The sequence below is a fragment of the Bufo bufo genome, chromosome 3 (genome assembly GCF_905171765.1).
Source record: "Bufo bufo chromosome 3, aBufBuf1.1, whole genome shotgun sequence".
In the NCBI taxonomy this organism is placed as follows: Eukaryota; Metazoa; Chordata; class Amphibia; order Anura; family Bufonidae; genus Bufo; species Bufo bufo.
Window position 1 is genome coordinate 638,645,894 of NC_053391.1, and position 26,108 is coordinate 638,672,001.

At 43.6% G+C, this 26,108-nt stretch overlaps 1 protein-coding gene and 1 long non-coding RNA gene across 2 annotated transcripts in view; one reads left to right on the top strand and one right to left on the bottom strand.

The window, feature by feature from the left end:
• LOC120996336 overlaps positions 1 to 14,090 on the bottom strand; it is a 45,354-nt gene extending 31,264 nt beyond the window's left edge. Inside the window, exons 1-2 of the long non-coding RNA XR_005777758.1 lie at positions 13,968 to 14,090; positions 8,737 to 8,827 (exon numbers count right to left, since the gene is read on the bottom strand). This is a non-coding gene — a long non-coding RNA (uncharacterized LOC120996336). The remainder of the gene's footprint in view (positions 1 to 8,736; positions 8,828 to 13,967) is intronic.
• The window catches only part of ATP8A2 (ATPase phospholipid transporting 8A2), a 728,462-nt gene that overhangs the window by 613,175 nt on the left and 89,179 nt on the right, over positions 1 to 26,108 (top strand). The gene's annotated exons all lie outside the window — the stretch shown is intronic.

Sequence of the window (26,108 nt, forward strand, 5' to 3'; positions counted from 1 at the left end):
TTACTTTCCTGCTCCTCACTGCTGGCTTTCAGCTCCTTTGCTTCCCGGCTGCACCTCTCCGCTCTATCTGTGTCAACATCAGGTTTTAACACAGGTCACATGATTGGCTGCAGCAGCCACGTATCGCATTTCAAACTGGATGTTGACACGGATTGACTGGAGAGGTGCAGGTAAGTATGCTCCCCTCCGCGGCTCCGGGGAGGTGCCTGAAACCCCTTTGATGACCAGACACTTTTTCGTGATATAGTGCATGTAGTGGTTTAACAGTCCTAACTTTATTATTTGTTGGAATACTAAAATAATTTTTGCTGCATTTTAATGGGAAACCATGGGCTATGTATTAACCCCTTAGTGACCACTCTGTTTTGGGCCTTACTGACCAAGCATTTTTCTTCATTTTTTCATCATTACGTTCCAAGAGCTATAACCTTTTTATTTTTCCATCTATATAGCTTTATGAGGGCTTGTTTTCTGCGTAGTTTTTAATGGCGCCATTTTGGGGTACACATAACTTTCTGATTAACTTTTATTAAAGGGCTTCTGCAGTTTGTTTAAACTGATGATCTATCCTCTGGATCAGGCATCCTCAAACTGCGGCCCTCCAGTTTGAGGATACCTGCTCTGGATAGATCATTAGCATCTGATCGTCGGGGGTCCGACACCCAGGACCTCCGCCGATCAGCTGTTTGAGTAGGCAGCTGCACGTCAGGAGCGCCGCGGCCTTCTAACTGTTTACCGCTGGCCCAGTGACGTCACGACTAGTATCAACTGGCCTGGGCGGGGCTAAGATCCATTCAAGTGAACAGAGCGCCGCTGCCTTCTCAAACAGCTGATCGGCGGGGGTCCCGAGTTTTGGACCCCCGCCGATCAGATGCTGACGATCTATCGAGAGGATAGATCATCAGTTTAAACAAACTGCAGAACCACTTTAACTCTTTCTGGGAGGGAGATGGGAAAAACAGCAATACTGCTACTGCATTTTTAAGTTATAAATTTTACGGTGTTCATTTTTCGGTATAAATAACATAATATCTTTATTCTCCGGGTCAGTACGATTACAGTGAAACCAAATACATATAGTTTTTTTTACGTTTTTACAACTTTTTTGCAATAAAACCCCATTTTTTTTAAAGAAAAAAATGTTTTTGCATTGCCACTTCCCAAGACCCATAACTTTTTTATTTTTCTTTATATGGAGTTGTGTGAGGGCTTGATTTTTGGGGGATGACTTGTATTCTTTATTGGTATCATTTTGGAGTAAATGGCGCTTTTTGATCGCTTGTTATTAAGTTTTTTTCAGTGGCAACTAAGAATAAATGAGCAATTCTGTAATTTTTTTAATTAATTTTTACGACGCTCACCATAGGGGATAATTTACATGATATTTATGTAGTCCGGGTCGTTACAGAACATATGGGAAAGATTTTTAGCGTAATACATTTTTTATGGGATTTTTTTATTGAATATATGATTTTTTATTTTTTTTTACCACCTAATAGTCCCACAAGGGGACTATAACAGACAGCTTTTTGATTGCTTTTAAAATGCAATGCATTATCCCTATAGTGCCTTGGATTTTAATGGCAATGCTAGTCTGACATTGACCAGCAGGCTGCTCCAGAGAGGTGTGACCTGCTGGAAATTACTCAAGGCTGGTCTGGGGCCTACATCAGACCCCAGGCAGCCTTCACATATCGTATTTGCAGGGTGCCGATGGGAGGCAGAGGGAGTCCTCTCCCTCTGTCAGCACTTTACATGCGGCGGGCGACATTGCCCGCGGCATGTAAAGTGTTAAACAGCCTGGATCGACACTCCTGCCGGTCTGGGCTGTTAGAGCAGGGCCGTGGCTCTCATGTAAGAGCTGGGTCCCTGCTGCACAGGGGACCCGTGCAGCGCTTAGACTGGGCTGCCGTAAAAAAGAGGCGGCCCAGCCTAAGGCCCCTTAGTGACCCCCATAAAAAGGCATATGGGTGGTCGCTAAGGGAGTAATGTTTGTTAGAATTCCCTGTATTCGTTTTATTTGGGGAAAAATTAGCAAAAATTTTTTTTTATTATTTTGTTTCAAACTATAGCACCTTATTCCTTAACCCCCTTCAACCACCGTGATGTACCGTCATTTAACCCCTCAGATGCTACAATTATAGAGGACCTGTCACCCCCCGACATGCCTGTTTTAATAGCTTCATGTGTTCCCCCTGTGATAACAATTCTGGAGCATCTATTCTTATGTCTCTATGTTGTGTCATTCCTTTATTATTCCTGCTAGAAGTTATGACTAAATTGCTAGCAGTCTGCAGTAAGGGTACAGAGGGGTGTGTACAAGCATAGTCTGAAAATGGCAGCACTGATTGGAAAGAGTGAGTCTGTGCAGGTACACCCCCCCCCCCCCCCCCCAACTGGTTACAACCCTCTGTACCCTTACTGCAGACTGCTAGCAATTCATTCATAACTTCTAGTAGAAATAATAAAGGAAAGGCAGGCTGTTTCGGGAACCAGTAACATTAATCTCCTTGTTCATTGCTCCAATTGCTCTGCTAGATTTATTTCACACTTGCAGCTCATCCTTTCTGCTGCAGCTCTCTCCCTATCATAGCTCAGGGGCATGTCCTTTCTCAGGCAGTGTGTATTTTCTCAGGTGGTGTGTCCTTTCTGCTGCAGCCGGCAGGTGTACATGACTGGCACTATAATAGAAAATGCCTGTTCTTGTCCGCTATTGCGGACAAGAATAGGACATGTTCTATTAGTTTGGGGCCGCGGAATGGAAGTGCGGATGCGAACAGCACACTGTGTGCTGTCCGCATCTTTTCCAGTCCCATTGAAAATGAATGGGTCCGCACCCGTTCCGCATAATTGCGCAACGGATCCGGACCATTTAAACGGATGTCGGCATGAAGCCTAATTGTGACAGCTTTTAACAGTAGATATGGCTGATAACAGTTGGAAAATGGAACTGAGCATGTGCAACTACCTAATCTGTATTATACAGATTAAACACAGGAGGTGCCATTATTATGGATGGATAGGTAATTAGATAGATAGATAGATATGGAGAGGAATTAGAGAACTATAGATATAAGTAAATAGTTATGCAGGGAGTGTGGCCTGCAAGTTGAAGGGAGGGGTGCTTGTGAGGCGGAGAGGATGAGAATGGTAGCGTTGGCGATACAAGTAGTTATAGTTCTTACGGTGGCAAATCCTACTCCAGCTATCCCCCAGGCCATGGCCGTGGCTGCAGTGCTGCTCCTGCCTGATGGTGACTGGGATGCCCTTTACTGGTGGGTAGCAGGGTTCAAGGCTTGAGGAGAGCGCAGTAGGTTAGCGGATGGTGGAATGGCAATAACCAATATGGATTGATTACCACAAAGAACATTTTCTTTACTTGAATGGTGGGTGGCATAGTGCACATATAAACAGTAGGCACAGCTCTCAAGTATATCACATGGCAGACGTTTCCAAAAATGCTGTGTATAGGGAGTAGGTAGTATGATCCCTTTTAAGCCTCTGTCTAGCTTCACAATGCGATCTTCCCAATTCACCACAAGCATGCAATTCCTTTCACTATATTTCTGCAATGCCCAGCTGCAGGGTTCAGTCCTAGATGGGATGGCCAGTAGTGTAGCAGGTGCCTGAAGCAATAAAACCCATACCGTGTGCAATAAAGTCCAAAGCCATAAATACGTGTTACCTTTAATGACTTTCTTGTCCATGCACTGTCCATGCACGGTCTTCAATGAAAATTCAATGCTTCTGTCCCTCAGATGTTTGCTCTTAGCGCAGTTGCCTTCCTGGCAGGTTTAGATCACACAGGGATGGTGTTCCCATGCATAAGCTTCAGATTGGATGGGTCACACAGCAGCAACTACATGCACGTCTTCTCTCTTGGCCTACTTGCAAACAACCCCTAACCAGGGGAAAATGGGCCAGCTGACTGACTGTTACTAAGGACGGCCAGTTAACCATTTCTTTCCCATATACAGCCTTTTTGGATCATAAGGTGCATAATACAAACATATAACCATCTGTACCACTGAAAATGCATACTTAGCATACATGAACTCTCTCGGCAATGAACTATACTACATTAACTCTTTAGCAGAACCACCGGGTCAATGCAGGTAGATAGAGATAGATATTAGATAGACAGATTTATAGATGATTGATAGATAGATAGATACATATGAGATAGATAGATATTAGATAGATATGAGATAGATAGATATTAGATATATATGAGATAGATAGATAGATAGATAGATAGATAGATCTGAGATACACTGTAGATATGAGATAGATAGATAGATAGATAGATAGATAGATAGATATGAGATACACTGTAGATATGAGAGATAGATAGATAGATATGAGATACACTATAGATATGAGATAGATATTAGATACATAGATAGATAATAGATAGATTAGCAAAGGAACTCTTCGCACAGCTGTTCGCTGCAATTGTCACTGTAGACAACAAATTCCAGACGTGTCAAAGGAAGAACATTTGCAGAATGGTGACTTGAAGCCACTTGGTATACATGACATATTCCATGGAAACAGCTGAGGGGCAGTAAACTTTAAGTAACTTGGTTAGGACATGAAGACAATGGAGGAAGGGTCCCATAAGTGAACATTTCCTTGGCATCAGTTCACCTCTGCTCCATTTAAACGGGTGAATACAGGACCCTTGTTCCCATGATTGGAGGGAAAGGATGAGCAAACTAATTTTACTGGTTTGAAAATTTCTCCAAAATTTTTGGATTCTAACGCATCCAAAGTTTTTGTGATTCGTTTTTGGGCAAATCAGAGAGAATGACTCTAGATCTGTGATAACTTAACCTCCGGCACTCTAGCTGTGGTAAAACTACAACTCCCAAGATGCACACTTGCTTGGCTGTTCTAGGAACACACAGAAATGAATGGAGCATGCTGGGAATTGTACAAACCGGATTCCAAAAAAGTTGGGACACTATACGAATCGTGAATAAAAACTGAATGCAATGATGTGGAGGTGCCAACTTCTAATATTTTATTCAGAATAGAACATAAATCACGGAACAAAAGTTTAAACTGAGAAAATGTACCATTTTAAGGGAAAAATATGTTGAATCAGAATTTCATGGTGTCAACAAATCCCCAAAAAGTTGGGACAAGGCCATTTTCACCACTGTGTGGCATCTCCCCTTCTTCTTACAACACTCAATAGACGTCTGGGGACCGAGGAGACCAGTTTGTCAAGTTTAGAAATAGGAATGCTCTCCCATTCTTGTCTAATACAGGCCTCTAACTGTTCAATCGTCTTGGGCCTTCTTCGTTGCACCTTCCTCTTTATGATGCGCCAAATGTTCTCTATAGGTGAAAGATCTGGACTGCAGACTGGCCAGTTCAGTACCCGGATCCTTCTCCTACGCAGCCATGATGTTGTGATTGATGCAGAATGTGGTCTGGCATTATCTTGTTGAAAAATGCAGGGTCTTCCCTGAAAGAGATGACGTCTGGATGGGAGCATATGTTGTTCTAGAACCTGAATATATTTTTCTGCATTGATGGTGCCTTTCCAGACATGCAAGCTGCCCATGCCACACGCACTCATGCAACCCCATACCATCAGAGATGCAGGCTTCTGAACTGAGCGTTGATAACAACTTGGGTTGTCCTTGTCCTCTTTGGTCCGGATGACATGGCGTCCCAGATTTCCAAAAAGAACTTCGAATCGTGACTCGTCTGACCACAGAACAGTCTTCCATTTTGCCACACTCCATTTTAAATGATCCCTGGCCCAGTGAAAACGCCTGAGCTTGTGGATCTTGCTTAGAAATGGCTTCTTCTTTGCACTGTAGAGTTTCAGCTGGCAACAGCGGATGGCACTGTGGATTGGGTTCACTGACAATGGTTTCTGGAAGTATTCCTGAGCCCATTCTGTGATTACCTTTACAGTAGCATTCCTGTTTGTGGTGCAGTGTTGTTTAATGGCCCGGAGATCACGGGCATCCAGTATGGTTTTACGGCCTTGACCCTTACGCACAGAGATTGTTCCAGATTCTCTGAATCTTCGGATGATGTTATGCACAGTTGATGATGATAGATGCAAAGTCTTTGCAATTTTTCGCTGGGTAACACCTTTCTGATATTGCTCCACTATCTTTCTGCACAACATTGTGGGAATTGGTGATCCTCTACCCATCTTGGCTTCTGAGAGACACTGCCACTCTGAGAAGCTCTTTTTATACCCAATCATGTTGCCAATTGACCTAATTAGTGTCAATTGGTCTTCCAGCTCTTCGTTATGCTCAAATTTACTTTTTCCAGCCTCTTATTGCTACTTGTGCAAACTTTTTGGGGATTTGTTGACACCGTGAAATTTTGAATCAACGTATTTTTCCTTTAAAATGATACATTTACTCGGATTAAATGTTTGATCTGTCATCTACGTTCTATTAAAAATAAAATATTGACATTTGCCATCTCCACATCATTGCATTCAGTTTTTATTCACAATTTGTTTAGTGTCCCAACTTTTTTGGAATCCGGTTTGTAATTTCACCACAGCTGGAGTGCCGGAGGTTAGCCATCACTCTAGTATGTTATTTTTCCATAATAATATTTTTTATCTATTGCTGTGCTTAAATCACCACATAATGAATCTCTGAAAAAGAGACCTGCAAGCTAGTCCCTTTTCCAAAAAGAAAGGAATACGGAGTGTCTCATACAAGGAACCACCCTTTAGCAGAACTGAGCAAAGAAAACTTGCTTGGCTGTCTAAGAGGCCTTGGTTGGGTGCTATTTTTCCTTATGGAGGCTGCTGAGTATGCATGAGGAGTATCATCATGAGCCAGTCAATGCTCCTCTTGGTTCTGGGGTTCTGCGGTATTTATTTTATGCTGTTGGGGAGGTATTTTGTGCTGCACTGCAGTATTTATATGATGCTGTTGGGGAGGTATTTTGTGCTGCACTACAGTATTTATTTTATGCTGTTGGGGAGGTATTTTGTGCTGCACTGCTGTATTTATATGGTGCTGTTGGGGAGGTAGTTTGTGGTGCACTGCGGTATTTATATGATGCTGTTGGGGAGGTATTTTGTGGTGCACTGCGGTATTTATATGGTGCTGTTGGGGAGGTATTATGTGGTGCACTGCGGTATTTATATGGTGCTGTTGGGGAGGGATTTTGTGCTGCACTGCAGTATTTATATGGTGCTGTTGGGGAGGTATTTTGTGGTGCACTGCGGTATTTATATGATGCTGTTGGGGAGGTATTTTGTGGTGCACTGCGATATTTATATGATGCTGTTGGGGAGGTATTTTGTGCTGCCCTGCGGTATTTATATGGTGCTGTTGGGGAGGTATTTCGTGCTGCACTGCAGTATTTATATGGTGCTGTTGGGGAGGTATTTTGTGCTGCACTGCAGTATTTATATGGTGCTGTTGGGGAGGTATTTTGTGCTGCACTGCAGTATTTATATGGTGCTGTTGGGGAGGTATTTTGTGCTGCCCTGCGGTATTTATATGGTGTTGTTGGGGAGATATTTTGTGGTGCACTGCGGTATTTATAGGGTGCTGTTGGGGAGGTATTTTGTGCTGCATTGCGGTATTTATATGGTGCTATTGGAGAGGTATTATGTGCTGCACTGTGGTATTTATATGGTGCTGTTGGGGAGATATTTTGTGGTGCACTGCGGTATTTATTTGGTGCTGTTGGGGAGGTATTTTGTGCTGCACTGCGGTATTTATAGGATGCTGTTGGGGAGGTATTTTGTGCTGCACTGCAGTATTTATATGGTGCTGTTGGGGAGGTATTTTGTGGTGCACTGCGGTATTTATATGGTGCTGTTTGGGAGGTATTTTGTGCTGCACTGCGGTATTTATAAGGTGCTGTTGGGGAGGTATTTTGTGCTGCACTGCAGTATTTATATGGTGCTGTTGGGGAGGTATTTTGTGGTGCACTGCAGTATTTATATGGTGCTGTTGGGGAGGTATTTTGTGCTGCACTGCAGTATTTATATGGTGCTGTTGGGGAGGTATTTTGTGCTGCACTGCAGTATTTATATGGTGCTGTTGGGGAGGTATTTTGTGCTGCACTGCGGTATTTATTTGGTGCTGTTGGGGAGATATTTTGTGGTGCACTGCGGTATTTATTTGGTGCTGTTGGGGAGATATTTTGTGGTGCATGGTGGTATTGGATGCTGGCGAGGTATTTAGAGGTTTATCCTGGTATGTGGTGCTATAGGGGAGGTATCGTATGTCCCTGACAGCAGGATTAGGCATTTCTGTGTTCCACTTTTATTTCCATTCTTGTATTGATGGTTACATAGGAGCAGGCCAAGTAAACGATAATTTGTCGCAGCATTTATTTGACACCACTATTTTTATGTATTATCATATATGGGCTGATGGGGCTTGTGTGCCAGGGCTGTTGTAATCCCAGTCCGGCCTTGATGTTATAGGAGATTCCTTGTAATGTTTAGTTTTGATCTTCACTGGTTCTTGATGGTTCCCATACATGTCCCAGTTACCAGCCTGATCATGACATCATTGCACATACATGGCAGTGTTAATGAAGTGCAAGGACTGAGGCTGTTTTTCATGTCTTATGCTTAGGGCTCAATTTTTGATAAGTTTACTTCCAAATGAGACAACAGATCACACTGGGTGATACAAGACCCAATTTACATTCGCGCTAAGGGCTCCATTACTGTTAAAACTGTATAAAGATCTGATTGGAATTGATTCCAGGTCTTACGAGGTTGCAGTGAAACGTTCATATTTGGACTGGCTCCTAGATCTCCTCTCTGATACTTTCACAGGCTATAATGTGGCACAGCAGGAGATTTCTGCAAAATAAAATAATGAAGAGGAAAATGATATATTACTGAAAATGCATTCGAACATTTTTATTTCATTATTGAATAAAATACCCTTTGCCTGTATGTAATGATGTGTATTTTGGCCTCGGTCTGACAACTTGAAATGTAGATTTATATACACAACTTTAATGGGTTAATTACTGCCCCTTCTGTTTGAGACGTTTTTAAAATGAACACTGGCATATTTGCTATGTTCACGTGCTATGTGGAGCTCTTTTTGAATACTAGGACACCTACTGTCATGAGAATGGTGGACCTCTCGACCTCCTCCCCCATTGCGACTGAGAACAAAAGGATCTGGCTTGTTGAAATCTCCCGGAACATCTGTAGTTAGGGGTGACTCAGGGGGCCCCCATACAAATTACATGTTCCCGCTACAATCAATGGGTTTGGCTAACATTAATCTAATGTGTATGGCCAGCCTTATGGCTGTTCGGAAAAAAATGGCACTCCAGTAGTGTTAAAATGTGAAGGGGAAGGTTGTATAAGAGTGACTAGTTACCAGAGTAAGCTGACAGTGGGAGGCCCAACATATAAGCCCCATGAGAGCCAACATGACTTTATTTGGTCACCTCAGCATAACAGAGTAACATCCAAGTTATAGCGTCATTTGGTGCAGTGAAGTTATAGCACCAGCATAGCATAAAACAAAATAAATACCTGCCCGTCTGGACTCTACCTAATACACAGTTCCTGTCTCACCTATAGAGCCCCGTTCACACCAGCGAAGATCAGGCTTCACTCGCCATCGCGGTCAGCCAGTCACCAAGCTATAACCACACAAGTCAGCTTTCCACACTTCATTCCCCCCGACTGGCACCCCACTACCCACTACCAAACCTATCTCCCAGTCTAAAGAAATCCAGCCCATATAAACTTAAACAAAGAGCTCTAGCAGACTATGCTCTGCTGAAGCAAATCCATCCCTCTGGATTCCTGCTATCTCACCCAGCTAAGGAACCTGGGGAGATATACACTCCTTCCACTACTTTCCCATACGTATCTCCACAATTGCTATATAGTTTTATGGAGAAAATGCAGTGTAACTTGTAACTTATTCATTTAAATCTCTGCTCCTTCTGGGTTTAGGAGTCCAGTGGGCGGCCTATCAGTGATTGACAGCAATCTCTGTATGACTGTGCACACAAAAATAGCTGTCAATCACTGATAGGACCACCCAAATGACTCTTAAGGATAGATAGATAAATAGAGCAGAAATTGTAATAAATAAAGGACATGTTTTACAGAATCTTTTCAAACAAACTACAATATATTATGGCAGTGCGTGAGGAAGCACTGTGTCAACCAACCGGTTTTACTTGGGTTAAATCTAAAGACGTTATCCTGGAGGCTCCCTGGTATTCACCCTTTATCCCTTATACAGGGGTCTGAACTTTGCTGCAGGGAACCAATAGAGCGGTACCTTGTGGAGTAGTCCCAATGTGGTTGACAGCTGACCAATGAAAGTCAGAGACACTGGTTAAAGGCACCAAGTGATCAGGTAAAACACATAGTCAGAAAAAAGCCAAGGTCAGGGCTACATGTGTATCCAAGATACAGATCAGAGGTCAAGGCTGGCAGCAGAGGGTCACAAAGGTAACAGGCGCTGGTCGGTACACAGGCAGAAAACAGAGAACAAAAATCTTAGCAAGGAACAGGCACACTTGGAACCTAGTTGCTCAGGCAAGGAAATGAGGTCAGCAGCTCAATGTTATAGCAGAAGCTGATAATCAATTAGAAGTAGCTATGCAGCTGCACACACAGCAAGAAGAGGAGGGGAGTGATAGTACAGCAGGTTAAAAAATACAATCTTCAACAATGTCCAAAGAACAACAAGATGATAATAATCAGCAAGAACCTTAACGATAATGAGGATAATAAATCTCAAGTAGGTTGGTTGGAGATTGTATTCATTGGCTGGGGAGCAACCTTAAGAGCGCAGCTTCCTCCCTTGAGGATTTTATTAAGTAAGAGGGGTTGGGGCATGTGATCTCCCCAGCCAATGAAGAAATTAAGCCCCACAAGATAACTAACTGTTAGATAGTGCCCTCAATGCTGACATTCCCGAAGTCAGTGGCCCCCCGGTTTATGCAGCCTTGGAGCCATGTACCCTTGTAAATATGTGTATACTTTCTCTGATCTTTTCTTATAGAAAATATAAATTCAGTGTACTGTAGGTTGTTAAAAATAAATCTATATTTATATAAAAACATGATATTGCATGGATCTGAATTCCCAGCTCCCATGATTTTCCTCTTCCAAGGCTTTTTAATTACCAATATAAGTTCATAGAAACCCGAGCTTCATTAAATCGTGAAGGCGTGCTCCCCGAACACTGCACTGTCACAGTTGTATCTAAATTAGCATCTGACTGACCCTCTTTTATACTGGTTTTAAATCCCATCTGACAGGCATTGGTGAGTGATGCTAATTGGCAAGGTCTGCCAGGGAATAGTGGGCTTTGCCTTTGCGACAAAAGAAGAAATATTGCTTTCAATATGCTCCCAGATTCACTCAAGTGCCTCTTTTTAATGATCTCGGGTTATTGATAAATCTTGTCAATGGAGTAAGTGGCCCTTAAAGGGTTTCTGTCACCTGAAAAATGGGTATTAAGCTGGCTGACATTAGCGATGTGGTAATGTCAGCTGAACATAACTATATTAGCGCCATCTTACTGCCTGCCGCCGTTATTGAGAAAAACAAACTTTTATAATATGCTATTTAGCCTCTAGGAGCAGGGGGGGGGGTTGCCCCTGCTCCTAGAGGCTCCGTTCCGCCACCTCTGGTCACGCTCTGCTACACTAGATTGACAGGAGCAGGCATCGTTGGTCTTCTACCTCCGGTCCTGTCTGCCATGTAAATCTGGCGCCGGCTACCAGCTTCCTCACTGCGCCTGCGCCGAATACTGACAGGACCGGAGGTAGGAGACCAACTATGCCTGCCCCTGTCAAAATAGTGTAGCAGGGCGTGGTCAGAGGTGGGAGAACGGAGCCTCTAGGACTGGGATGGGCAAACTCGGCCCTCCAGCTGTTTTAAAAGTACAAATCCCATCATGCCCTGCTGTAGGCTGATAGCTGTAGGCAGCTGGATGGCCGAGTTTGCCGATCCCTGCTCTAGGAGCAGGGGCACCGTCCCTTCCCCTGCTCCTAGAGGCTAATAAGCATATTATAAAAGTTCATTTTTTCTCAATAAAGGCTTCCGGCAGTGAGATGGCACTAATATAGTTATGTTCAGCTGACATTAGCACATCACTAATGTCAACCACTTTAATACCCATTTTTCAGGTGACAGAAACCCTTTAAGATTGAACTTGTAAATGGTAATTGATGATGGCACAGGCCAAGTCACAGGAGCAGGTACCGAGGTGAGATCTTTGGGCTGAATGCATGGATCTGCCCAGTGGAGACCTTACATCAGGGACTAATTTGAAAGACTGCAAGACTATATGTTGGGCTCATGAGTGAGATGAAAGACTCGTACATTAAAGAAATTGAGACGGTTCATCAACACTTTTTGTAATTAACTCAGTGTGACAGGATCTGAAAGACAGGTATTACTACAATAACCAGGGGGTGAACATCAAATGAGATTCCAGCCCTTTACATGGAAGAATTAAGCTGTGTTCATATGCAATGTGAATTCCAGCAGCCTGATCTCTCAGGGGAACAGACTGCCAAAGTTCACCGTATCTAACATCGCTGGATATGGTAGCGCACCACCAGATCCTTCTTGACTACAGGTGGGATCTGATGAGGATCCATCGCTTTCCGGTATAAATGCTGGCTTTCGGATAGACAAAACTTTGGATGGTGCACAACTTTTTGGCCAGCTGAAAGCTATCAATTATGGGCAGCCCTATCCAGCTATGCCAAATTTGGTGAACTCCAGCAAGTCTTTTCCTCTGCCGGATCAGGTTGCCAAGGTTCACATTTCATATATGAACGTAGCCTTGGTTCTTATTGGATAGACAGTCATGAACTCACTATTACATTAGGGACCATCTACAACCATTAAAATTTGTGTAATTTCAAAGTATTGGTAATCTTTTTACCCCTTCAAACCTATTGGCGATTGATGGTTGTTCAGCCGTCAGCTACTCTTCCCCACTACTCCATAGTCATCATGTACCTGTTGCCAGTGGAGAGAGGGGAGTTGGCTGCTGCCAGACACCTCTGGTGGTGGCAGTTTATCTGATCTGAAAACTAAAGGATCAGACATTGAACTTCAACCAGCCCAATCTGTCTTTTCATCTGACGTCATCTCTCACAAGAGAGCTTGAGGGCTTCCATACATATAACATAGTTGTCCTGGTCCACCAAAGTCAATGGGTTCATCCGACTTTTATGGGGGCCTCTTTTATTCTTCATAAGTTACTTGTATTAATTATTCTCAAGAAGTTCTATGCTTCTAAGGGCATATCAGACAGCACATTTTTAGCGCAAGTTTCAGTTGTGGATCTGGTGCGCGAAAACCGCACAGAAGCTGCTCTGAAACCGCCTCCCATTGCTTTAAATATAAGGGTTCAGGAGGCTGAGGATTTTTTTTTTTATACGTGTGGATTTCCAGACCACACCAAGAATGTACAGGACTTGTCCTGGACACCTCAGGAAGCCGTTCCCACGGTTTAGCTCCATTCAATGGAGACAAACTGAGAATTTGACCGCAGCATTCCAAATGAAAAACCACGGCAGAAACCGCTGGGGTTTCTGCTGTGGGATAAGCAGCGGATTTTGACACGGTCAAAATCTGTTGTGTGAACATACCCTGTTTTTCCAGATGCTCCATATACATACATGACCCATTATGCATAATCAGACCTGTAATTTGCTATGCAAACAACACCAAAAAAATCTTCTTTTTACATACATTAGTCATTCGATCCCTCCAATAACAACACAAAATAACAAAGAACTACAGAACTTTCGCACTTTGAAGATAGTTTGTAGGTAGAATTTACAATTTTCCCAAGATCTCTCCCCGGTAGCAGGTCTGAGAATTCACTCAATAGGAGCAGCACATAAAAGCCACTTTCATGATTGCTTTATTAGCCATTAATTGGATTTTGTTTATAAAAATGTCACAATCATTAAACTACACGCACACTCACCTAGAAAAAGAATTTCAACCCACCAGCAGATGTTCTTATTAGAGGGATTAGTTCCATAAGGAAGGACAGACTAAATGAAGACTTCTTATCAGTTGACTGCACTGCTCGAGAGTCTACTCTTCTCATCTTGTCAGCTGGACGTATGACTTTTGGGACCTCTGTGTTTATAACACATTCCATCATATAAAGGCACACCAGGAAACCGCTGTCACTAGAGCATTGCAGGAATAAGACATAGTTATCTCTCACAATATATAGCAACGTCCGTATCATTATTGTCAGATAACCCTAACCTCATACAGCAAAACCTCTTTAAGACGACCACCCAAAATTGCATAGAAATGTGATCTTCTAAGGGTTTGTCTTCTCAAAGAAGATGGCCAGTATGCATAATTTTTGGTTGAACTGAAAAAGTGTCATAGGAAAACTGGTCTGGACAAGGCAGTAATCTTTTGGAAAGGTATAATTGTACATATTACCACAAGCAAGAATGAATCTCATAAGAGGGAACTATAAGAGCCTTCCTTTTGGAAATTCCTACCTTGTTCCTCTTGCTGGGAACCATTCCAAGTTTGGTTTAAAGATATGAAATGGAAATCGGACATGTAGTAATGTTGTGTAAAAGGGGCCTAAGTGCAAGAAAATTAATGTTCCAGCCAAATTTCCTTCATGATCTTCCTTCATCAATCCTAAACCAAGTGAGCGTAATAATGGACCTGGTTTACTTCAATAATAATTGATTACCATTTTGCATGTGGGAGATATGTACTGTTATCTTTACATACCAACACAATGATTATGCTTTTATGTACATTAAGGCAGTGTTTGGATTTTACATATGAAGTCCTGAGAACTTTATAGTCAAAATGTATTTTTAGCGACTGTTTTGGGTATAGATGAAAGGAACGTAATTCCTAATGATGGCCTTGTGTAGTTGGAGCAATAAATATCTTTGCTTCATGAAAGCAGCCTAAAATAAGGGGTTGTCTCATGATGACAACCCCTATCCATATGCCTGTTAAGGACCCCCTCCCCATGAGCCATCTGAATGACCTCCATTAATACATTTCCTTTGCAATGGCGAAATATCTTACCAAACCCAAGGCAATCTGTAAATAGTTGCAAAGGATCCATTTAGAGAAATGTAGTCTCAGATTAGGCAACTCCTTTAAAAAAATCTGTTAACGTCGAAAGGTCATCCATTAATTGGGGCTGATAGCTCCAAACAGGGCCATGGTAGTGAAAAGTGGTAGAAAAACAGCCATACAAAATGGTAAAAGTTTTACAGACTTGACACCTGAACACCTTCAATAGCTGTTGGCCAAGTGCTTATTCAGTGGACAACTATCTCCACTGACTCTTCTATACATGCTCGCCTGGGAGCCTATGTGTTTTCAATCTTATGGGAGGAATAAAGAGTGGAGAAGGCTACTGACAGAAACACCTGGTGGCAGCTTGTCTCCCTGATAACAAAAGGATTGGGAGTTGAAATTCAACGTGCTAGATCTTTCTCACCCCAACATCATCTTTTTGGGCAAGTCATGAGCTTCCCATACACATTAGATCGGCTGGTCCGACCAAAAATGTGTATGGTATGAAGGTCTTATATAGCTTAATGATGTTATTATTATTATTTATTATTAAAGCGCCATTCATTCCATAGCGCTGTACATATGAGAAGAGGTATACATACAGTACAGACCAAAAGTTTGGACACACCTTCTCATTCAATGAGTTTTCTTTATTTTCATGACTATGAAGGCATCAAAACTATGAATTAACACATGTGGAATTATATACATAACAAACAAGTGTGAAACAACTGAAAATATGTCATATTCTAGGTTCTTCAAAGTAGCCACCTTTTGCTTTGATTACTGCTTTGCACACTCTTGGCGTTCTCTTGATGAGCTTCAAGAGGTAGTCCCCTGAAATGGTCTTCCAACAGTCTTGAAGGAGTTCCCAGAGATGCTTAGCACTTGTTGGCCCTTTTGCCTTCACTCTGCGGTCCAGCTCACCCCAAACCATCTCGATTGGGTTCAGGTCCGGTGACTGTGGAGGCCAGGTCATCTGGCGCAGCACCCCATCACTCTCCTTCATGGTCAAATAGCCCTTACTTTCAAAGTTTTCCCAATTTTTCGGCTGACTGACTGACCTTCATCTCTTAAAGTAATGATGGCCACTCGTTTTTCTTTACTTAGCTGCTTTTTTCTTGCCATAATACAAATTCTAACAGTCTATTCAGTAGGACTATCAGCTGTGTATCCACCTGACTTCTCTTCAATGCCACTGATGGTCCCAACCCCATTTATAAGGCAAGAAATCCCACTTATTAAACCTGACAGGGCACACCTGTGAAGTGAAAACCATTTCAGGGGACTACCTCTTGAAGCTCATCAAGAGAACGCCAAGAGTGTGCAAAGCAGTAATCAAAGCAAAAGGTGGCTACTTTGAAGAACCTAGAATATGACATATTTTCAGTTGTTTCACACTTGTTTGTTATGTATATAATTCCACATGTGTTAATTCATAGTTTTGATGCCTTCAATGTGAATCTACAATTGTCATAGTCATGAAAATAAAGAAAACTCTTTGAATGAGAAGGTGTGTCCAAACTTTTGGTCTGTACTGTACATAATACAGACAATTGTCTGACTAATCCTAAACAAAACGAGTTACAAACTGGTACAGGAGGAGAAGAGTATTGTCTTATTGATAGGAATTCCTGGGATATTCAAGATCATCAGAAGAAGTGAGGTAGAATAGATATTGAGGGCTGACTAGAGCCATACTAAAAACCAAACCAAGTCTTTATTGCCCCTGAGCAAATTAGTCCTCATTAAACTCAAGTACATTCATATTTGAAAGGGTTGTCCAGTATAGAAGACCCTATGAAAGAATTCCAAGTTAATAGCAGAGAGTCCCCCCATTCATTACCCACTTCTATCAGCCTCAGGAGAGAATGGCTATGAAGAGCTTGTCTTCCCCTGGAGAAACTAACATGTCAGAGGAATACAACAACAGCTCATTGATTCAATAGGAACTGTGTAATGCTTGATGTGCCCTGCTGAGGCGCTGTAAGGGAACTGAGCACTTGCTGCTATGGTCTCCCACAGATTACAGCTAATTGCTAGGGGGGTGAACTCTGTGATTACCCTGTTGTTGGTAGATCCTTCTACCCCAAAAAATGGCATTTAGCTTTCAAGAGGTTTCCTAGATTCTTTCTACTGAACCAAAATGTTCCCAACATATGTTTCCAACAAAGTTCTGACCGTTAGAAAATAGTAGATGCAACATACTATATGTAGGCTGGTCTCAGCCCACTGTGCATTTGGCTATAATATGGTTCTGTATAGGATCTGCATATTTAGTGCCAAAGGTTGAATAAGATCCCATCTTGAGGTAACAGGAACACTTTGCCTAAGGCAACATTTGGACAGCATGGCTCGACCCCTCCATCCATTTGGCAATTGCCAGACCTCATCCATCGAAGAGTCCACATCAGACTTCTGTGCCCAAGAAATCAGAGATGCAATGTAATTTTAACCTTAGAAAGAAATATCTTACCTACAATTATACATTTTTGACTGCTGGAATTTATACTTTATATTGTAACTTGGACTCACAAAATTAGTTTGCTAATTATTTATTTTCCTATATATTATGGGGGGAAAAAAGAAAAGAAGTTGCACGTTCCAAAAAGAACAGGACAAGAAATTTAGAGGACAATTATCATGTGGATATTAAATTGGGAAGTCTATTGACTTTGCCTTCATAGTGTGTTATAGAAAGGCCCACAGATGGAAATGGCTTGTAAATTTCTTTTATGTCATGTGAGTCCAGCATTTGTAAAATATACTGATGCTCATGTTACTCGTTGACTTGATTTCCTTCTCTTATATGTTTTTTTTTTCCATTCAGAATTGGTTAAAGGGCACATAGCCATAATGAGAGGAACTGAGCCTCCATATTTTAGTCATCTGAGAACCCTGTCAAGATCTGTCCAGGCAGCCAACAGAATATGTGCCGGGCGAATATCCATAGTTTTGGTAGAACATGTTGAAAACCTCGACTGCCAAATTGCGTGCCTACTACTCCAATATCAACATTAGCATTAAATTGGCTTTCTGAAAAAACAAGTGTTTGATTGCAAAGTGTTTTGACTGAGTATGTGTTACGCAGACTGGGCTTGAGAAGAAGGGCTATTTTCTTAGTACTTAGTGTATGTGTCAGGAAATACTCATAATACAATTTTATTGTGCTTGCTCGAAAAGTAGGCATCTGCAGTGGCTAGGTTTGAGGTGGCCCCAACACTACCCTAGATCCCCCAGACACGATTGAGGTGTCGCCATTTGTTGCTGCTCTCTGGGGGAAGGGATAGCATTGTGCATGACATGATGCACTGAGCTAGCTTCTCCAGTCTCCTCCATGGCAGAGGAAGGTTCTGTGGTGAGGAAAGGTCTGAGCTAGCTGTCACTCTCTCTCTCTAAAGGTTGCTATCCTGAACAAAAGGCTGGTGGCCCAGGGTCTGTGACTCAGCTGTTGGGCAGGGTATCCCCATCTCAGCATCTTCTTCTGGTCACTCATGTAGTCTGGCAGAATCGCTCTTACTAAACACTGGTTCCTATCTGGTAGCCCAGGGACTGTGGCTCAGTCATCAGGCAGGGTATCCCTGTCTCAGCATCTTCTTCTAGTCACTCATGCAGTCTGGCAGAATCTTTCCTTCTAAACACTGGTCCCTATCTGCAGACCAATAGGGACTTTGACTGCTCTACTTCCATACAGTTTCTAACTGATCCAGAACCTTTTAGCGGGAGGTTTATTGCTGGAGAGAGACCCCATAACAGAAACAATGTTGCAATTCTTGACTGCCATAGACCTGTATTGTGCCTCGATACAAGTCAATGGGAATGACTAAGCAGTTTCCAGATATAAACAACAGAGCTAAACTAAGCGGTTCCCCTGCTTACCGCCATAGTCCCGGGCGTCGTGTTTAGCGGTTATCTGCGGCCAGTATTTCCCTTTCACCGCTGCAGTCCTGGGCTCTGTCTGTGTAGGTACTGTTGTTCTGGGTACAGTTTCCTCTTGGCCCTGGCCACAGCATGCTTGCTGCTTGTTTCCTGCAGCACTTTCTTAAAGGGATTCTGTCATGAGATTTGAGCCCTATAAGCTAAACATATGGCCAGGTCCGTATTAATAACATGAATCCTAAACTGCCCTTATTAAACCTGCTTGTGGCTCTATTAGCCCAAAAAACGGTTTTTTATATGCTGTCACTCACCTACCTAAGGTGCCCAAGGGGTTTTACGTTAACCCAGGGTGCCCGCCCGCACCCCTCGCCGTCTGGTGCCCAGCGCCACCTTCCTCACCTCAGCCCCGCCTCCGCAATCCTCCCATCCCTCTGCTAGATTTGGCGCCTGCGCACTAGGCTCAGCCTGATGCGCCGCGGACTCCTGGCAGCGGCTTCGTTGAGCGAAGTGCGCATGCGCCGCCTGATGCGCATGCGCACTTCACTCAACTAAGCTGCTGCCAGGAGTCCGCGGCGCATCAGGCTGAGCCTAGTGCGCAGGCGCCGGATCTAGCAGAGGGACGGGAGGATTGCGGAGGCGGGGCTGAGGTGAGGAAGGCTGCGCTGGGCACCAGACAGCGAGGGGTGCGGGCGGGCACCCTGGGTTAACGTAAAACCCCTTGGGCACCTTAGGTAGGCGAGTGACAGCTTATAAAAAACTGTTTTTTGGGCTAATAGAGCCACAAGCAGGTTTAATAAGGGCAGTTTAGGATTCATGTTATTAGTACGGACCTGGCCATATGTTTAGCTTATAGGGCTCAAATCTCATGACAGAATCCCTTTAAGGGCCGGCGTGCGTCACTTCCTGGGCTTTATGGGTTAGATCATGTGACCGCTGACCAATCCTAGCCCTCCTGCGCATATATAAGTGGCTCAGCCCCCTTCCCAGATGCCTCAGTGTCAAGGTCCTTGTGTCCTGCTAAGGTTCCTGATTTCCACTTGTGTTCCTGTGTTCCTAGACTCTGCTACCTGTTAGATCACTGCCTGCCTGCCTTGACTCTCCTGTTGCCGATCCGGATTGCCTGACCTGTACCTGTGCCGCCTGCCCTGACTTTTTGCCTGTCTGACTACGCTTCTGCCTCATCCTTTGGTCCTGCACCACTGGAACCTTTCTCAGGTACCTCCTGGTCTGCCTGGACCAGCTGCCTCGTGTGCCTATCCTCCTCAAGAGGTAGCGACCTGGTCTTTCCCTTGGGAAAGTCTATCCCCACCATCAGGGGTACTGTAAATATCAAGGGGTTCAGTTAGACAACGCCCTTAGAGGAGATAGGACACGTGGCACAGTGGGTTCACACCCCCTGGTTCGTGACAATATCACTACATGTAGATGTATTTATCCTACTGAAAGTCGGCATTTATTCCATAAAGCCTATTATAGTCATAGGGATTCCAGTGATGCCTGGCGGTGTGCGGCAGTATCATGATATGCCAGATACAGTCATTCCAGTAGTCTGTTCCTCTGCCTGACAGACTACTGGATTATTTTAGTGGAGGTGTGAACGTAGCCTAATGTGACCCAAAAGAGTGCCCTTTTGGCATACAATATTTTTTTTTTTTTTAAATAACAGGAGTCAATGGACATTTTATGTCACTGTATAACTTGCAGTTGTGTACTGCGGAGCTGGAGTATATGTTGAAAATTATCCCAGCATGTGGAGCAAATCACAGTAGATAAACTGTGATATCACCTATTGTTAATGGTGGATCCTGTGTTATCTGTACAGAGGTGATAGCTATGATTGTTATCCTGCCTTTGATGATAATGAGATGACTGCTGAAAAGTGATTTGTACAGAACAAGAAGTGGTGCCTACTAGGGCTGCAGTAAACGATTATTTTAGTAATTGAGTATTCTTTTGATTATTTTTTCACGATTAATCGAGTAATCTAATAAGAAAAAATGAATTAATAGACTGCTTTCCTTTATAAAAACTTATCAAGTCCCTGCCATCAGTCCCCAACACCCTTCATTCCCTCCTGTGCGATCAACCCAAGTGCATCAGCTCCACTATCCCCCAGTGCCATCAGCTTTGTTCCCCCAGTGCCTTCAGCTCTCCCCCACCCCAGTGCCATCAGCTCCGTTCCCCCAGTGTCTTTAGCTGTCCCCTACCCCAGTGCCATCAGCTCCTTTCCCCCAGTGCCTTCAGCTGTCCCCCACCCCAGTGCCTTCACCTGCACTGCCCCAGTGCCATCAGCCCCTCCATGCCATCCATTGCCATGTCCCCCACGCCCCCAGTGACATCAGATCAACCCCTCCTTGTCCCCCAGTGCCATCAGATCAGCCCCTCCATGTCCCCCAGTGCCATCAGATCACCCCCTCCATGTCCCCCAGTGCCATTAGAAAAGCCCCTCCATGTCCCCCAGTGCCATCAGATCATCCCCTCCATGTCCCCCAGTGCCATCAGATCAGCCCCTCCATGTCTCCCAGTGCCATCAGATCATCCCCTCCATGTCCCCCAGTGCTATCAGATCAGCCCCTCCATGTCTCCCAGTGCCATCAGATCATCCCCTCCATGTCCCCCAGTGCCATCAGATCAGCCCCTCCATGTCTCCCAGTGCCATCAGATCATCCCCTCCATGTCCCCCAGTGCTATCAGATCAGCCCCTCCATGTCTCCCAGTGCCATCAGATCAGCCCCTCCATGTCCCCCAGTGCCATCAGATCAGCCCCTCCTTGTCCCCCAGTGCCATCAGATCAGCTTCTCCATGTCCCCCAGTGCCATCGGATCAGCCCCTCCATGTCCCCCAGTGCCATCAGATCAGCCCCTCCATGTCCCCCAGTGCCATCAGATCAGCCCCTCCACGTCCCCCACTGCCATCTGCCCCTCCATGCCATCCATTGCCGGCTGTCCCCTTTCAGTGTCATGTCCCCAGCGCCAATGAAATAAAATATTTACCTTTCCTGTAGGGGCGCCGCTCCACAGCTCCTTCCTCTTCTTCTCTGCGCGCTGCACTGGATCCTGACGTCACACAGCGTCGGGTCATAGTCCGCGCTTACGTGCACTATGACCTGAAAATGTGTCAGGATCCAGAGCAGCGCAGTACGGGCCGGCGGGTGACCACGGAGCGGTAAGTAATAGCAAGCGCTTCACTCCCGCTCCGTGGTCACAAGACGCAAACGAATCCTCCATGCAAAAAATTTGCCATGGAAACAAGCAGTGTATAATGTGATGGAAAAATAAATCCAGCCAGCAAAGGAGGCAATATGGACAATCACAATACATTAGTAAGAGGCTTGTATTAACTTTCTCTACATGATAAATGCCACTTACCGAAGTGAGACAACCCCTTTAAATAAAAAATTCAATACTCAAGACAACAAAAGGACCAGGTATTTTGATACAGCTTCCCAATCCTTCTTTCCCCTGACATTTGCTATCGGGGGAGAGTAGGGACGGTCGGCTGTCTCACTTGAAATTGGTGGGTACAGCCACCATTTATCTAATGTGTGCGTGGCCAGCTTGAATGCACAGAAAGATCGACGTGAAACCACAGAACTATTCTTTAATAGTGATCTAGATATGAGCAAATTTTCTAAAATTTGTTTTGTCCGAATTGGACAAGAAATTAGATATGGGTAGTAATTGAATCTTTTCTACCCAAATCGAAAGAACTTTGAATGCCTGGAAAACTCTTTCTTTCAGGTCGAATTTTGATTACGAATCAATTTGCTCATCTCTATATTGATCATTAGAGATGAGCGAAGTATTGGGAAATTTAATTTGGCTGCTTCACTGAATTTTACCCAAAAATTTGCTTTGTGACAAATTATTTTGTCACAAAGCGCATTTCTTTGTAATTAGTGGGTGCAGTGACAGGGAGCGGTAATTGTGCCGTCATTGTACCCCTCAGATGCTGCATTCATACATGATCATGGCATCTGATGTACATAACACGGTATGAAATAAAATAAAATAAAAAAAACATACTTACCTGCTCCATTTGCTCGCAATGGCTGGCCGCCGCCATCTTGCTTGAAGATCTGCAGTGAAATTTCGCGCAGCCCGAGATCATGTCATCATGCTGGCCGGCATCGTGACGTCATACGTCACTGCACACTGGATTTTGGCCGAGATCTTCAAGCAAGATGGCGGCGGCTGGCCTGTTGCAAGCAAATGGAGCAGGTAAGTATGATTTTTTTTGTCTTTTGCACTATTTCAGGTCAAATCGATTCGCTACCACGAAGCGTGGCTTCGCGGCGAATCGAATTTATCCTGAACGGATTCGTACAACACTATTGATCATAATTAATTGAACTTACCTAAAAGTTAGGATAGGCCTGTGATGGCTAACCTCCGGCACTCCAGTTGTGGTAAAACTACAACTCCCAAGATGTACACTTGCTTGCCTTGTCTCAGATCTCCATAGAAATGAATGGAGTATGTTGGGAGTCGTAGTTTCACCACAGCTGGAGTTCCGGAGATTAGCCATCACTGGGATAGGCCATCAGTGTATGATCGGTGGGGATCATATCTCTGGAACCTTCACCAATCAGTAGAACTTGACTCCTTAAAGGGAACCTGTCACCAGTTTTATGGTGTCCTAACTAAGGGCAACATAAATAAGTGACTGATTCTCTTAGCAAAATGCTGGGTCACTTTCTTTAATTGACCCAGTCAATCTGCCAACATCTTGTATTGAAAAGCTCCAGCTGATAATGATGAGTCATGAATATTCATGAGCTCCTGACTCTCCCCGCCCACCTGCTGCTGAATGACAATTTTTTTTCCATATGAATCAGCAGCAGGTGGGCAAGGGAGTGGCTATAGCTGTGAATTAAATATATGCTGGACTCAAATCAGCTCATTAGCATGCAGCATGTGGCATCTGTGTGTGTATATTATGAGATAACCATCTGTCACACCAGTAAGTGAATACATCCAAGGCACTTTTTAGTAGTTAATGATTGTATCTAATTAGTTAGATTATAATCAAATATCCACATGACAGGTTCCCTTTAATTGTATGTCTAGGGACAGCAACATCTATACCAGTATGGAAAAGCCCTTCATTAAAACAATCCCCTCGCTTCCCCACCACCACCACCACTTTCAATTTTAGACACTTTTTACTCCCTGTCTTCATTTGTAATTTGTAATATATGTATTATTATGTAGGTGCCTCAGTAACCAAATGTAAAACCTGCTTGTACATATTCTATGAATATGGCTATATCTGACATACTTCATGGGGACGAGGAGATTCTATAGATATGGGATCATTAGTGGATCTGGGGGGGAAGCAAAATCTGCCGTTAAAATTTTGTTTATCTAGACGGCTAAAAGGAACGCTCCAGGTAGAAATCATACATAGCTCTATGCCTGGTGAAAGAGCTATAGGCTTATTATTACTGGCCATAGTTATATCAAATTATCAGTCATCCCACTGGAATTGTAGACTGTTATCCGCCGAAATATTTTCCTTCGTTTTGAACTACATGGAGAATTGGTAAATGGCGGGTATTGGATTCACTGGAATGAATACAAAGGCAATGAAGGCCCCTAGAATACCTTGAAATATTTTACTCGCCGCAGGAAGCCTGTCACCCACAGGACGGGTCATTGTAGGGAATTATTTTAAGAAAATAGACTTGTCAATCACGCTTCACCTCCTAACAGCCTGGCCAGTCAGTAGACCTGTGATTGACAGTTCTGATTTCCAAGAGATGCTTTTTACATTTTTCAAAGGAAGACTACTGAGACAGGTACATTGCACTGGTTTCCAGCAAGATGCAGAATTTCATAGTGCCGCAATGTCAGCTCTGTCCATTACCTGATATAGCTTACAATATTGTAAGTGAAATTTTCATTGCAATTATTACAACGGTATTATGTCAAATTTATGTTAGCGTTATGTTTAGTGCCTGTAAAAATAGAATGATTAAATCCTTAAAGGGGTTGTCCACTCCTTTTATATTGATGGCCTTCACTCAGGATAGGCCATCAATATCTGATTATCTGTGGTCCAACATCGAATCGGGGTAGTTCAATTGGGAGCAGTGCTGCAGGAACCAGCTTCGTCCACTAGCTCACTGGAGCTACTCCCAAACAGCTTAAAGGGGTTATCCAAGACTATAAAATGCTCCCCCATATGCACCGGCCCCTCACACTGAATCTACTTACCTGGCTCCCTGCGCCGCTCCTGGTCCCCACGCTGCCTCTGCAGCTTCTGCGCTGATGAAAGCATCCGGTGTCATGGGGGGTCACAGCCAATGACAGGTGGGGACAGGGACGAGCCTCCCTAGCATCGCAGAGCATTTTATAGATAACCCCTTAAGGCCTCATGCACACGGCCGTTGTTTTGGTCCGCATCCGAGCCGTAGTTTTGGCGGCTCGGATGCGGACCCATTCACTTCAATGGGGCCGCAAAAGATGCGGACAGCACTCCGTGTGCTGTCCGCATCCATTGCTCCGTTCCGTGGTCCGCAAAAAAAATATAACCTTTCCAATTCTTGTCCACGCTTTGTGGACAAAAATAGGCAGTTATATTAAAGGCTGTCCGTGCCGTTCCGCAAATTGCGGAACCATCCGTGATTTGCGGACGGCAAAACACACAACGGTCATGTGCGTCAGTTATTTCCATCAGTTATTGTGAGACAAAACCAGATGTGGGTCAAAAACAGAAGAGAAGCAGATCTTTCCTGTATACCTAATCTCTGAGTAGGCTTCACTACTAGTTTTGGCTCACAATAACTGATCGGGGATGTGGGGTGTAGGCCACCCACTAATCAGATATTTATGGCCTCTCCTTACAATAGTCCATCAACATAAAGTAATTGGATGACCCTTTTAACTCCTTCCCGACAGAGCCTATTTTTTACCACTTTGAAATGTTTTTACTAATTCAGGCGATTTTGAGAATGTTTTCTTGTGACACATCGTACTTAATATTAGTGATAAATTTGAGATGATATTTATCTATTTATTTTATGTACATATATAGAACTACTATATTCTGCAGCGCTTTACAGACATTAGCATCAATATGTTTTACCTTTAAAAAAAAATCAAAAATATACAGAAAATTTTGAAAAAAATTGCTATTTTAAAAGTTATAATTTTTCTGCATTTACGAC